Source organism: Antechinus flavipes, chromosome 3 (assembly GCF_016432865.1).
Source record: "Antechinus flavipes isolate AdamAnt ecotype Samford, QLD, Australia chromosome 3, AdamAnt_v2, whole genome shotgun sequence".
Lineage (NCBI taxonomy): Eukaryota > Metazoa > Chordata > Mammalia > Dasyuromorphia > Dasyuridae > Antechinus > Antechinus flavipes.
In genome coordinates this window covers 468,305,062-468,316,871 of record NC_067400.1, presented here as the reverse complement: position 1 = coordinate 468,316,871, position 11,810 = coordinate 468,305,062, and the positions used below count along the sequence as shown (strand labels likewise).

The 11,810-nt window shown below is 38.3% G+C and overlaps 1 long non-coding RNA gene across 1 annotated transcript; it reads right to left on the bottom strand.

Moving 5' to 3' along the window:
- Positions 1 to 263: 263 nt before the first annotated feature.
- On the bottom strand, positions 264 to 8,526 carry LOC127554782 (uncharacterized). Its single transcript, XR_007952066.1, has 3 exons — positions 7,865 to 8,526; positions 1,764 to 1,864; positions 264 to 521 (listed from the first exon to the last, which is right to left on the bottom strand). It is a non-coding gene; the product is annotated as an uncharacterized LOC127554782 (long non-coding RNA).
- Between the last annotated feature and the right edge of the window lie 3,284 nt (positions 8,527 to 11,810).

The window sequence follows — 11,810 nt, the reverse complement described above, 5'->3', positions numbered from 1 at the left end:
GGCTCCCCTAGATTCCCCCAGGATTCCACACAGGGCAGGGAGTTGTGGGAACTCCCCCTCCCCCTTTCTGGCAGTGCAGAGGTCTTTTGTAAAGAAATTTATGACCTGAAAAGCTAGACTGGTAAAAGAAGTTTATTTTTGGCATTGGGAAGTCAGCCTTTGCTATGCATGAATGAAGAATTTCCTTGATTGTTTTTTTTTTTTAATTTTTTTCTTAACCTCTCCTTTGATTTTTAAAGTTTTGGTTTTTTTTGGGTTTTTTTTTGTTTTTTTTTTACCTCCAGTTCTATGCATTCGTTTGGGGTCGATGACCATTTGAAGTTACTCTTTGAGATAGGAGAGGTTTTTTTCCTTTATTTCAGCATCCTGCTCTGAAGATGAAACCCAGTCTTTTCTATTCTCTGAGTAAGTTTCTTGAGTCTTTGCCTGATCATTTTGTAGTAGATTGCTGGTGTTTTGGGGGAGGAGGGGGAGGAGATAGTGCTTCTGGGTTCAGTCCTCCTTCAGTTCTCCCCTCTGGCCTGGAACAAAAACCAAGAACCCTGCCCTCCTGGAAGTGTGCATAGTCAGCAGCAGCAGCAGCCCCCTGCCTTTGAGCTCCCCAGGAACGAGCTGGTTCCTGGCTCATGACCGCATCTGGGCAGGACAACTTGACCTTCCTTTCCCTCAACCTTCCTCACAAATTTCAGTAGCTCGAGCTGAGGCTACCTTCCAACCCAGCTAGCTCATTGGCCCCAGGCCTATTTCCATGGAGCTACCCTGAAATTGTTTACCCTTCACACGGGTCAAACCTTCTCACTGTTATATATTCTTTGGATCTCTGAATGTCCCTGGAAAAACCACTGTTCTTCCCCGAACCTTATTTGTTTTTAACTGCTCTAGTTTGTCCTGAAGGGCAATTTTTTCTTCTTTGTGGAGGAAATCTGAAGATCTTGGAATTTTCTGACCTATTCCACCATTTTCCCAAAATCTTTTCCCAAATCTTTTGTTTTTAAGTAATGCTTTTGTCTTATGAAATAAATACCTCTTCTGTACCTGATACCTATCTTATACATTGAGCACATTTCCCAGATAATAATCTTGATAAAAATCTTTTAGAAACTACAATGGACATGAGCCATACAAAGCAAATATTTTGCATTAAAGAGTCAAAATGTGACACAGTTCTTAACAGACAGCCAAGAGTCCTGCCTAGAGTTCATGCAACAAAGTTCTTGTATAATCCTCCAATTATCAGTATTTCACAAGGGCTCAGACCCATCATCACTGATGGTCCTAGAAGATATCATCATTGGTAAATACAAAGTTATATAGATTCAGAAAGCAAATTATATTTTATAAAGTTTACCACCTGTCTATTGTTTCTATGATCCTGTCCCAACACAAAACAATAGGGAAAGAAGAAAAATGAAAATAAAAAGATAATACTATCAAAAGAAAAAATATAGAGAGAGAAAAGAAAAGGGGGAAAATGGACTTTCCCTCTGAAAAAGAATGTCTAGGCCCAAATGAACTCCCAGAGCACATAGAGCTCTCCCATCTGGGAGTCCCTTTAGCACACTGGAACAATCAGTACATTTCTTTCAATCATGGCATCAGTGGAGCCCTGCCAATGCATAGAGCAATCTAGTTTTAGTTCAAAGAACATTTTAAATGTAGCTTCAAAAGCACTTCATTTTTGAGTTAGCTCAAAAAGAACACTTTGTAACTTGTAAAAAGGGATTAAACATTTCAATTTTGTTGAAATAAAAATGCATACAAACCCTAAAGTTGTTATCATTGATCCAGGTAGGTGCCCCTTTCCCAAAGGGTTCTTTTTTCTGGACTCCTGTGGAATGGGTTCAATACTGGGTAAGATTTCCCCCTAAAAAAAAAAAAAAAAAAAGGATGTAAGTCTTTTTTTTTTTGTACTCATTAATTCTATCCCAGAGTTTTAGGAAAGCTTTCTTAAAATTTAAGTCTGACTTATTTCTAGAATTACCTAAAAAGAACTAATGACCCTGTTTTGAAAGGGAATCATTCAAATGATTACATAGTAGGGATGGGTCAGCTATTAATTCCTTCCAGCACAAATGAAATATTTAAAACATTAAAAAAAACCTCGTAAGCATACATGAAAAAATACTTATAAATAGTAATGTACCACCTCTATCATTCTCTCTCAGGAAATTAAAGACTTCTAAAAGACTAATGGGACTGCTGAACAGATATTTCACATTCACCTTGGACCTACATTGCTCAAGTTCCATTTTTCTGGCCAGCAAGTCAGACTTGGGCTTTCTTAGTCTCTTTTTTTATTTATTTATATGTGCCTAATAGAACACTACAGAAGATTCAAAATATGTAGCAACAAATTTCCATTTCAAGAAAGCTTATAAATAGAAGACATTTGTATTCATGATTGTCCATCTTTTCTTTGCTTCCTTGTAGGTATTCTTTTACTCTCTGATATGTACTTTTTATTTTATTCTTTTTTTCCCCTTCTTCCCCCCACCTCCCCTAAGGGAAAAGCAATAAGAAAGAAAAAGCACACAAACAAAATGCAAATAATATACTTCAATCCTCATTCAATCTTCATAGTTTTCTCTCTGAAATGAAGACAGCATTTTTCATCCCACGTTTATTGGAATTGTCTTGAGTCAATGTATGGCTGAGAAGAATCAAGTCCATCATAGGTGATCATTACATAATTTTGGTGTTAATATGTACAAAGTTCTCTTGATTCTGCTCACTTCACTTAGCATCAGTTCAGTTAAGTTTTTCCAGGCTTTTCTGAAATCAGCCTGTTCATCATTTCTTATAGAATAATAATGTTTCATTACATTCATAAATAATAACTTATTCAACCATTTCTTAATTAATTGGCATCCACTCAGTTTCCAAATCCTTGCCACTACAAAAAGAGCTGCTACAAACATTTTTGCACATGTGGGTCCTTTCCCCTCTTTTATGATATCTTTGGGAAAAAGACCCAGTAGTGAGACTTCTGTATCAAAAGGTATGCACAATTTTATAGCCCTTTGGATGCAGTTCCAAATTGCTTTCTAGAATGGATCATTTCACAATTCTACCAACAATGCTTTAGTGTCCCAGTTTTCCCATATCCTCTCCAATATTCATCATTATCTTTTCCTATTATTTTAGCCCATCTGAGAGGTGTGAGGTGGTACCTCAGAGTTGTTTTAATTTGCATTTCTCTAGTCAATAGGGATTTAGAGTATTTTTCAGATGACTATACATAGTTTTAATTTCTTTTTTTTAATTCATCCATTTAAAATTTTTATTTATTTGATATCTTCCCCAGTTATCTTTAAAACATTTTTATATGTGTTTTTAAAACTTTTGAGTTCCAGATTATCTCCCTTATCTCTATCCCCAGCCCCCCCCTAAGAAACCACATGTAAAGTTATGCAAAAAATTTCCATAAAAGTAATGTTGTGAAAGAAAACATAGATCTCCCACCCTAAAAAAAAAAAAAACCCTTACAAAAAATAAACTTAAGAAAGAGAAACAGAGAGGAAGAGGGAGAAGGAGAGAGAGAGGGAGAGAAAGAGGGAGAGGGAAAGGGAGAAGGAGAAGGAGAGGAAGAGGGAGAGAAAGAGAGAGGAAGAAGGAGAGGGAGAGGGAGAGGGACAGGGAGAGGGAGAGGGAAAGAGAGAGGGAGAGGAAGAAGGAGAGAGGGAGGGAGAGGGACAGGGAGAGGGAGAGGGAAAGAGAGAAGGAGAGGAAGAAGGAGAGAGGGAGAGGGAGAGGGAGAGGAAGAAGAAAGGAGAGGGAGAGGGAGGAGGAAAAAGGGACAAAGAATGCTTCAATCTATATTCAGACACAATCAACTTCTTCTCTGGGTATGGGTGGGACTTTTCATCATAATTCCTTCAGAGTAGTTGGATCCTTGTACTGCTGAAAATAGCAGTCATTTACAACTGATCATTGCAGAACATTACTGTTACTTTGTATACAGTACATTTCACTTTGCTTGAGCTCATGGAGTACTTTCAGGCTTTTTTCTGAGCGCATCTTGTTCATCATTTCCCATAGAACAATGATATTCCATGACTATCACATATCACAATTTAATTAGCCATTCCCCAAATGATAGACATCCCCTCAATTTCAAATTTTTTGCCCTTAGAAAGAGCTGCCACAAATATTTTTTATATGTATAGGTTCTTTTTTCTTTCTAAATCTCTTTTGGTATCCATGCCTAAATTTGACTCAGTTCCTTCTATGTTTGAGAAATGAGATCTTATCAGAGAAACTTGCTTCTAAATTCTTTTTTTAAAATTCTTTTTACACTTACTATTGCTAACTGTATTTCCCCCCATTTATTTTATTCTCTCTCTTCTTTCATCCTGTCCCTCCTCAAAAGTGTTTTGCTACTGACCACTCTCTCCCCCACTATGCCCTCTCTTTTATCACCTTCCCCCCTTCCCATAGCTCATTCCCCTCCTATTTTCCTCCAGGGATTTTCCTGAGTGTGTGTTATTTCCTCTTTGAGCCAATTTTGATGAGAATAAGATTCACTCACTCACCCTCTCCTGCCTTTCTTCCCCTCCATTGTAAAAGCTATTCCTTGCCTCTTTTATAGCAGATAATTTATACCATTCCACTTCTTGCTTTCCCTTTCTCCCAGAACATTTCTCTTTCCCCATAATTTAATTGAAGATCTCTTTGAGGAAGTAATTGGTAATTTTTTTTTTAATTTCTATTTTCCCCTCTTGTTCTATTGCTTTAGAACAATTTTCTTTATTTCTTATGCTATTGTGTCAAGGTTCTTTGTTTTTGGTCATAGCATTCAGGTAGTTCAATTATTCTTCTGTTTTCTCTTCTTGATCTGTTCTTAAGATCTGTTGTTTTTCTTATGTTTCACATTCTCTTCTATATTGAATCTTGTTCTCTTCACTGGTTTCCCCTTGTTCAATTCTAATTTTCAGAGAATCATTTTATTCTTCAATATGCTGGATCTTCTTTTCATAATCTTGGGGATTTTTTGGATTTTTAAAAAGTTTTTTCTCAATCTCATTTGATTTTTAAATTGTTTTCTGAGTTCTTTTATAAATTCTTTCTGGGAAGATAGCCTTTTAATATTGGGGTAGGAGAGACTTTTCCCCCCAATATCTTCCTCTGAAAATAAACCCCAGTCTTCCCTATTCCCATAGTAAGACTTTTTGTTTGTTTGTTTTGATTAGGTTCTTTCTCTTTTGCCTGTTCATTTTCTTTTCTTTTCTTTCTTTCTTTCTTTTTTTTTTTAAAGTAAGAATTTAATATTGTTAATCTCCTCTAGTCCTGGGGTGAGGGATGGTGTCTCTGGCTTCTCTTTGGCTCTCCCCTCTGATCTTTAACCAAAAATAAGAGCTCCTCCTTCCAGCAAGTGGCCAAATTGTTCTTGTCCCTGTACTCACCTTGTGTTCTTATTCCTTCTGTCTCAGGGCTGACCTTAGCAGCACAGCTGGACCTGGCAAAGTGCCCTTAACCATCCTGGACTCAGTTGCCCATCTCCCTTTCCTTCTACTCCCTGTGCTATCTGAGAGGTGAGAGTTCCTGGGAATTGGACCAAGGTCACCTCATACTTTAGCCTCCAGCTGTTTCAGTGGAGTCGCCTGGAGGTGTTTACACTTCATATAGTTAAACCTCATCCTGGAATCTTTCTCCAGGGCTTCTCTGGTTATTCTAGAAGTATCCCTGTTCTACTCCAAGTCTTATTGGGTTTTCTCTAGTCTACATTTGCCCTGACCTGAAATTTTGTTTTGTTTGTGGGGAAAATTTGGAAGGCTTGAAATTTTATCCGCCAACTTTCCTCATTCCTTCCTCCTCTCAGTCCTTTCAAATGTGGTGTCCTCCTAACAAGTAATTTTCTACTCTAAAAAGGATGTGGTTTCAGGAAGCTCCAGTCACTGGGCAACCCAGGAACTCCAGTCTTGTTAACTCACTCCCTCTTTTCTGACATTTCTTGCTTTTGGTGAGGCTGCATGTCTGTTTCTTAGGATCACTATTTAGTGACCTAGGCTTGTAGAGGGCTGAAACTCTGAAAAGGTGTGCTTGAATCAGACAGCAGAACAATGTGAGATAATGGCTCTATATACATATTTAGATGAGATAGTGATGTGATGGCTCTCCTCACCATTGGTGCTTGCTGAATGTTTGGTAGTGAGATAATCATAGGCAAGGATTGAAGGGCAGAGAGAGAGAAGTGAGAGGCACTTGTTGGCAGGAGGAAGAGAAGAGAGGCTGGAGACTCTGGACTCCAGAATCCAGGATACATCTTTGGCAAGCCTCGTGGCAGTTTGCCTGTCTCCTTCACTTATCCCCCTGAAGACCAAGAACTTCGATTTATTCTGAGGCCCTGCAGGGAGCTAGTCCAGGGAGCTAGTCCAGACATTATATGGGCTCAGGGAAAGAAGTACAAAGCAGAAGGGTCTGCTGGTAGTCCTTGGGAGAGCTGCTTTCCAGAAAGCTGTAAGGTTTCAATGACATAATGAATGTAAAGTGCTTTGCAAACTTTAAAGGACCAGATGGTACCAATTATTTTCATGATTTAAAGCAACCTCATCCATGTAGAGTTAGCAGACTACACTGCCTTTTCTTTTTGGGAAATCAGTATCTTACTCTTTAAGTCAAAATTTTGTTGATGAAATTAAGAGTTGCAGAATCGGAATTAGAATTTGCAAAGTTGGTGTTTTGCTGTGTTCTTTCACATCCTGGACCTTGAGACAGGAAGACCCGAGTTCAAATGTGACCTCAATCACTTATTAGTTGTGTGACTCTAGACAAGTCCCTTCATGTTTGTTTCAGTTTCCTTATGTAAAACTGAGAGAGCTAACATCTATCCCTCAGGGTTGTTGTAAGATTTAAAAGAGATGATGGTGAGGTGTTTTAACACAATTCCTGGCTCATAACAATCTGGATAAATGTTGGTGGTTTAATTATTATTGTATTACAGAAGTTTCTCTTCCTACAGGACTTAATTGCTTCCATCCTTAATTTTTTTCACCTGAAAAAAAAATTGGGTTGGTCTCATTTATAAAGCTTTGTGACATTAAGCAACTGGTACCATATGAACAATACTAGCAACTGAATTTAATGCAATTTTTCAATTAAAATTTTGCAAGACTCAATTTACAAATCATTCCCTGCATGAATATGTGTTCCAGTTCGCTGCAAAACTGTTCACATGTGTAATGGCTGTTCCTCACGGGGCCTCTCCATTTTTGCTCCCCTTTGCACTTGACATGTAGGTATATTGGCCATTCTGAATACTTAAAGAGTATGATATACGATATACCCATTACCCATCAGGCACTTCGCTAAGCAGTGGGGAGACACAAGGAGAACGGGAGAGACAATATGCAAATAAATATATACAAACGCGCTACACAGAGGATGAAATGCAACTCATAAACTGAAGAAAGGCAGGAGAATTAAGAGGAAAGGTTGGGAAGACTTGTAACAGATGGGATTTTTGTTGGGACTTTAAGGAAGTCAGGAAGGTCAGTGCATGGAGCAGGGGAAAGGGGAGCTTTTCAGGTTTGGGAGACAGCCAGAGAGCGGGAGAGCGTTTGTGGAACCGCCAGGGGCCAATTCCGCCCGGCCTTCTATACCGCCCACAGAGAGAGGCTCCGAGGAGATAGAAGCAAAGGGAAACGAGAAAACCCACGTGAACCTCTCAGCCAATGAGATAACAGCACTGGCTCTCCCCGCCTACCAACGAAACCCAAAGAGAGGCTGGAGCTGGGCGTGGCTTCATAGAAAAAACCGCGCCTAGGCTCTTGGAGGGAGCGCTGGGTACCCGCGTGGAGCACGATGGAGATCCGCGGCGGCCGACAAGGAGGCCAGCTTTACCAGAGTCCCCCTGTTCTTTAGCTACCTGTGTCGCAGAAACGCGCGCATTTCCCGAACCTGCCTGCCCGGCTGAGGCTAGTCCTGCGGTGCCCGTGGTGCTCAGGCGCCTCACGTGGTGCGGGTGTGCGTGCTGCCCGCCTCCGCCCCTCCCCCATCCTGCAGCCCTTCCTTTCTCTAGTGCCCGGGAGCGGCGCCGGCGCGCCGGTTCTGGGAAGGAGGCCAGTTACTTCCTACCGTACTCAGTATCAGTAAACACTAAGTGCGTGTGCTAAGATCTCTTGATACTACAAGAAGCAAAAGACAGTTGTCTTCAAGGAGTTTACAACCTAATGAATTAAAAGGGGAGTCCGGTTGAGCCGCCCACTTTGCCTCTACTAGTGGCCTTCAAATCTTTTGATCATCTATTTTACCAGGTGTCCATAAATTTGCTTTTAAGAATATTTTGATAACTGTTTCAATATAATCGTTTTCTTTGTAATTATTTCATTTTATGTGTTAAACATTTTTTTCTAATGGTTCCTTGCATATTAAGGGGTTTTTAACCTGGGATCCCTGGACCTTTAAGAAATACAAATATTTTTGTATCTATTTCAGTATAATTGGTTTCCTTTGTAATTCCATACATTTTATTTTATGCATTAAAAAGGTTATTATTCTGAGAAGAGGTCCATAGATACGATTGCCTACGAGGTCCAGGAGCCAAAACAGGTGAAAAATTCTTGGCTTAACCTACCGTTAAAAATTTTTGAACATGTAGCTCTAGTCTAATTATATATGATGTTCATGAACTAATATTTTATATGATCTATAAAACAAAAAAAAAAGATGAAATAAACTTAATTTTAATCTTATTAAGGAAACCAAAATTTTGCTTTTGATAGAATACTATCTTTTAGTGATAGGAATGGGATTGAATATACTTCATTATTTTAAAAACCTTGGTTGAGCACTTTGATGCAATAATTGAAATGTTTGATTCTAAATTCATTTTAATACTTGACTATCATAGAAAAAAATCCTTCTTTCCTTCCTTCTTTCTTTCTTTCTTTCTTTCTTTCTTTCTTTCTTTCTTTCTTTCTTTCTTCTTTCCTTCCTCCTTCCCTCTCTCCTTCCCTCCCTCCCTCCCTCCCTCTTTCCTTCCTTCCTTCCTTCCTTCCTCCCTCCTTCCTTCCTTCCCTCCTCCCTCCCTCTGTCCTTCCTTCCTTCTTCCTTCCTTCTTCCCTCCCTCCCTCCTTTCTTCCCTCTTCCCTCTCTCTCTTCTATTTTCCTTGGTTTCTAGTAAAAACAACCTTCATCTTTAAGCAGTTAACTTCCAAAATTACATATCCAGTTCTTTCTCTGTTTGCTTCCAGTTCTTCATCTCCAACTACCTCTTTGACATCTCCACTGGGTGCCCTATAAACACATAAAGATTAGCATTTCTAAAACAAACCTTATTAGCTGTCCTTAACACTTCTCCTAATTTCCCAATTTTTGTTGAGGGTACTATCATTCTTCCAGTAACTTAGATTTACAACTCAGGAGTCATTCTCATCTTTTCAGTCTTATCCTTCCTTCTAGTTATCTCTTATATTCAGTCAGTTATTGATTCTACTTATTCATTATCTCTTTTATTTGTATTCTTCTCTTTATTCATACACCGATCTAGTTCAGACTATAGTTATTTTTAGCCTGAATTATTATAGTAAACTTCCTTCCAAAAAATTATTTTTAATTCATGGAATAAAATAAGCATTTTTATAACATAATATAATAAAAAAATGATTGCATATAAATTTCCAAATCTATTGTGCACAACTTACTATTCCTTTAAAATATAAGGAAGTTGGGACAGCTGGATAGCAGGATAGAGTGCTGGCCCTGAAGTCAGGAATTGTTAGGACTAAAGCACAGCCTGAGCATGCCAGTGACTACCTATTTTCCTCAAGATAAAGTTCCACCACCATCCCCGTCTTTTGTCACTTAAAGCTCATTACAATCCAATATTTAGCCTAATTTTCCAGTCTAATAATATATTGCTCTCCTTAAGCATTGTACATTTTAGCCACACTGGTCTATGTGCCCTTGCTCTTGCCTACGTAGCAGGTCTCTTGGCCCATGTGTATTTAAAAGTCAGAGTAAATTAGAAGTGGTCCAACTGGACTCAGTTTAGCACCAGATAAGCTGCTAGATTCCTGTGATCTCCAGTAGTGCCACTCTCCCAACACAGCACCAGACATGACAGTTCTCCATCGGCCTCAGGGCAACATGAGTGTATCATCAAGCAAACAGCTAGGGCCTGCAGTCCCTGGCACAAGAAACCTGACACAATGGCCTTTCCACCTGGGGAGCAGAATTCTCATTTAAAACAAAAGAAACCCTCCCCTCAAAAAAAGATGAGCAAAAAAACAACAAAAAAAGAATCTGACCAAAGAAAGTTATTACAGCAACAGACCAAGAAACAAACTCAGAAGTGGACAATAATGTCAAAATATCTATGGGCACCCCCAAAAAAAGCAAACAGACAAAAACAAAAACAGGAAGTAGTTTCAAGCCCAGAAAGAACTCATAGAAGAGCTCAAAAGGAGCTTAAAATCATATAAGAGAGGGAAGAAAAATTGGGAAAGAAAATGAGAATTATACAAGAGAATTATTTAAAAAGAGTCAATGGTTTGAGGAAAAAAAAACTCCCTAAAAAATGTAAAACCAAATGTAAAGGGAGGTACAAAAATTAATTGAGGAAAACAATCCTTAAAAGTTAGAATTGGGCAAGTGGAAGCTAATGACTATGACATATCAAGAATCAATCAAACAAATTCAAAAGAATGAAAAAATAGAAGAAAATGTAAACTATCTTATGGGAAAAAGAAGTGACTTGGAAAATAGACACAGGAAGGACGATCTTAAAATCACTGACCTGAAAGATATTAAAAGAGGACTTACAGAGTATCTTTCAAGAAATTATCAAGGAAAACTGCCCTGATATCCTGATACCAGAGGACAAAATAGTCTTTTTTTTTTTTCACTGAGGCAATTGGAGTTAAGTGACTTGCCTAGTGTCACATAGCTAGGAAGTGTTAAGTGTCTGAGGCCACATTTGAACTCAGGTCCTCCTGACTTCAGGGCTGGTAGTCTATCCACTATGTCACTTAGCTGCACCCAAAGTAGTCATTGAAAGAATCCACCAATCATGTTAGGAAAGATAAATAAATAAATTCCAAATAAAAATTCCAAGGCAAGAATTTCCAAGAAATTATAGGCAAATTTCAGAACTATTAAGTCAAAGAAAAACATTTCAAGTGGCCAGAAAAAACAATTCAAATATGGGGAGTAACAATCGGGATTAAGCAACTGTAACATTAAAGGATTAGAGATCATGGAACATGATATTCCATCAGAAGGATCTAAGACTACAACCAAGAATCTGATTGAAATAAATCTGGTGAAATTAAGCATAATACTCCAAGGAGAAAAAAGGTCATTCAAGAAAATAAAAGAATTTCAAATTTCCAAAGAAGAAGACCAGAATTGAACAAAACATCTGATCTCCCATCTCCAATACCCAAGAGAAGCCTAAGAAGAAAAAAGGGGGAAAGAAAACATAAGGGAATCAATGGAGCTGAACTATTAACATCCCTACATGGGAAGATGATATTTGGTTTTTTTTTTTTTTAATTGCACCACTAATAGAAAAGCTAGAAGAAATATACATAGACCAAGGATACAAGTATAAAATGAATTTGAGGGAATAGCATATACATAATTAAAGGATTAAAAAGACTACATTGGACATAGAAGTAAAGAAAAGATAGAATGGGGCACTTGAAGCATGAAAAACTTATTACAGTGAAAGGAAAGAGATGAGGGATGATAGGCTTTGCTTGAACCTTACTCTCATAAGAATTGGCTCAAAGAGAGAGGAATCTATGCAATCAGTTGAATAAAGATGTCTATCTTATCTCACAGGAAAGTAGGAGGGAAGGAGATTAAGT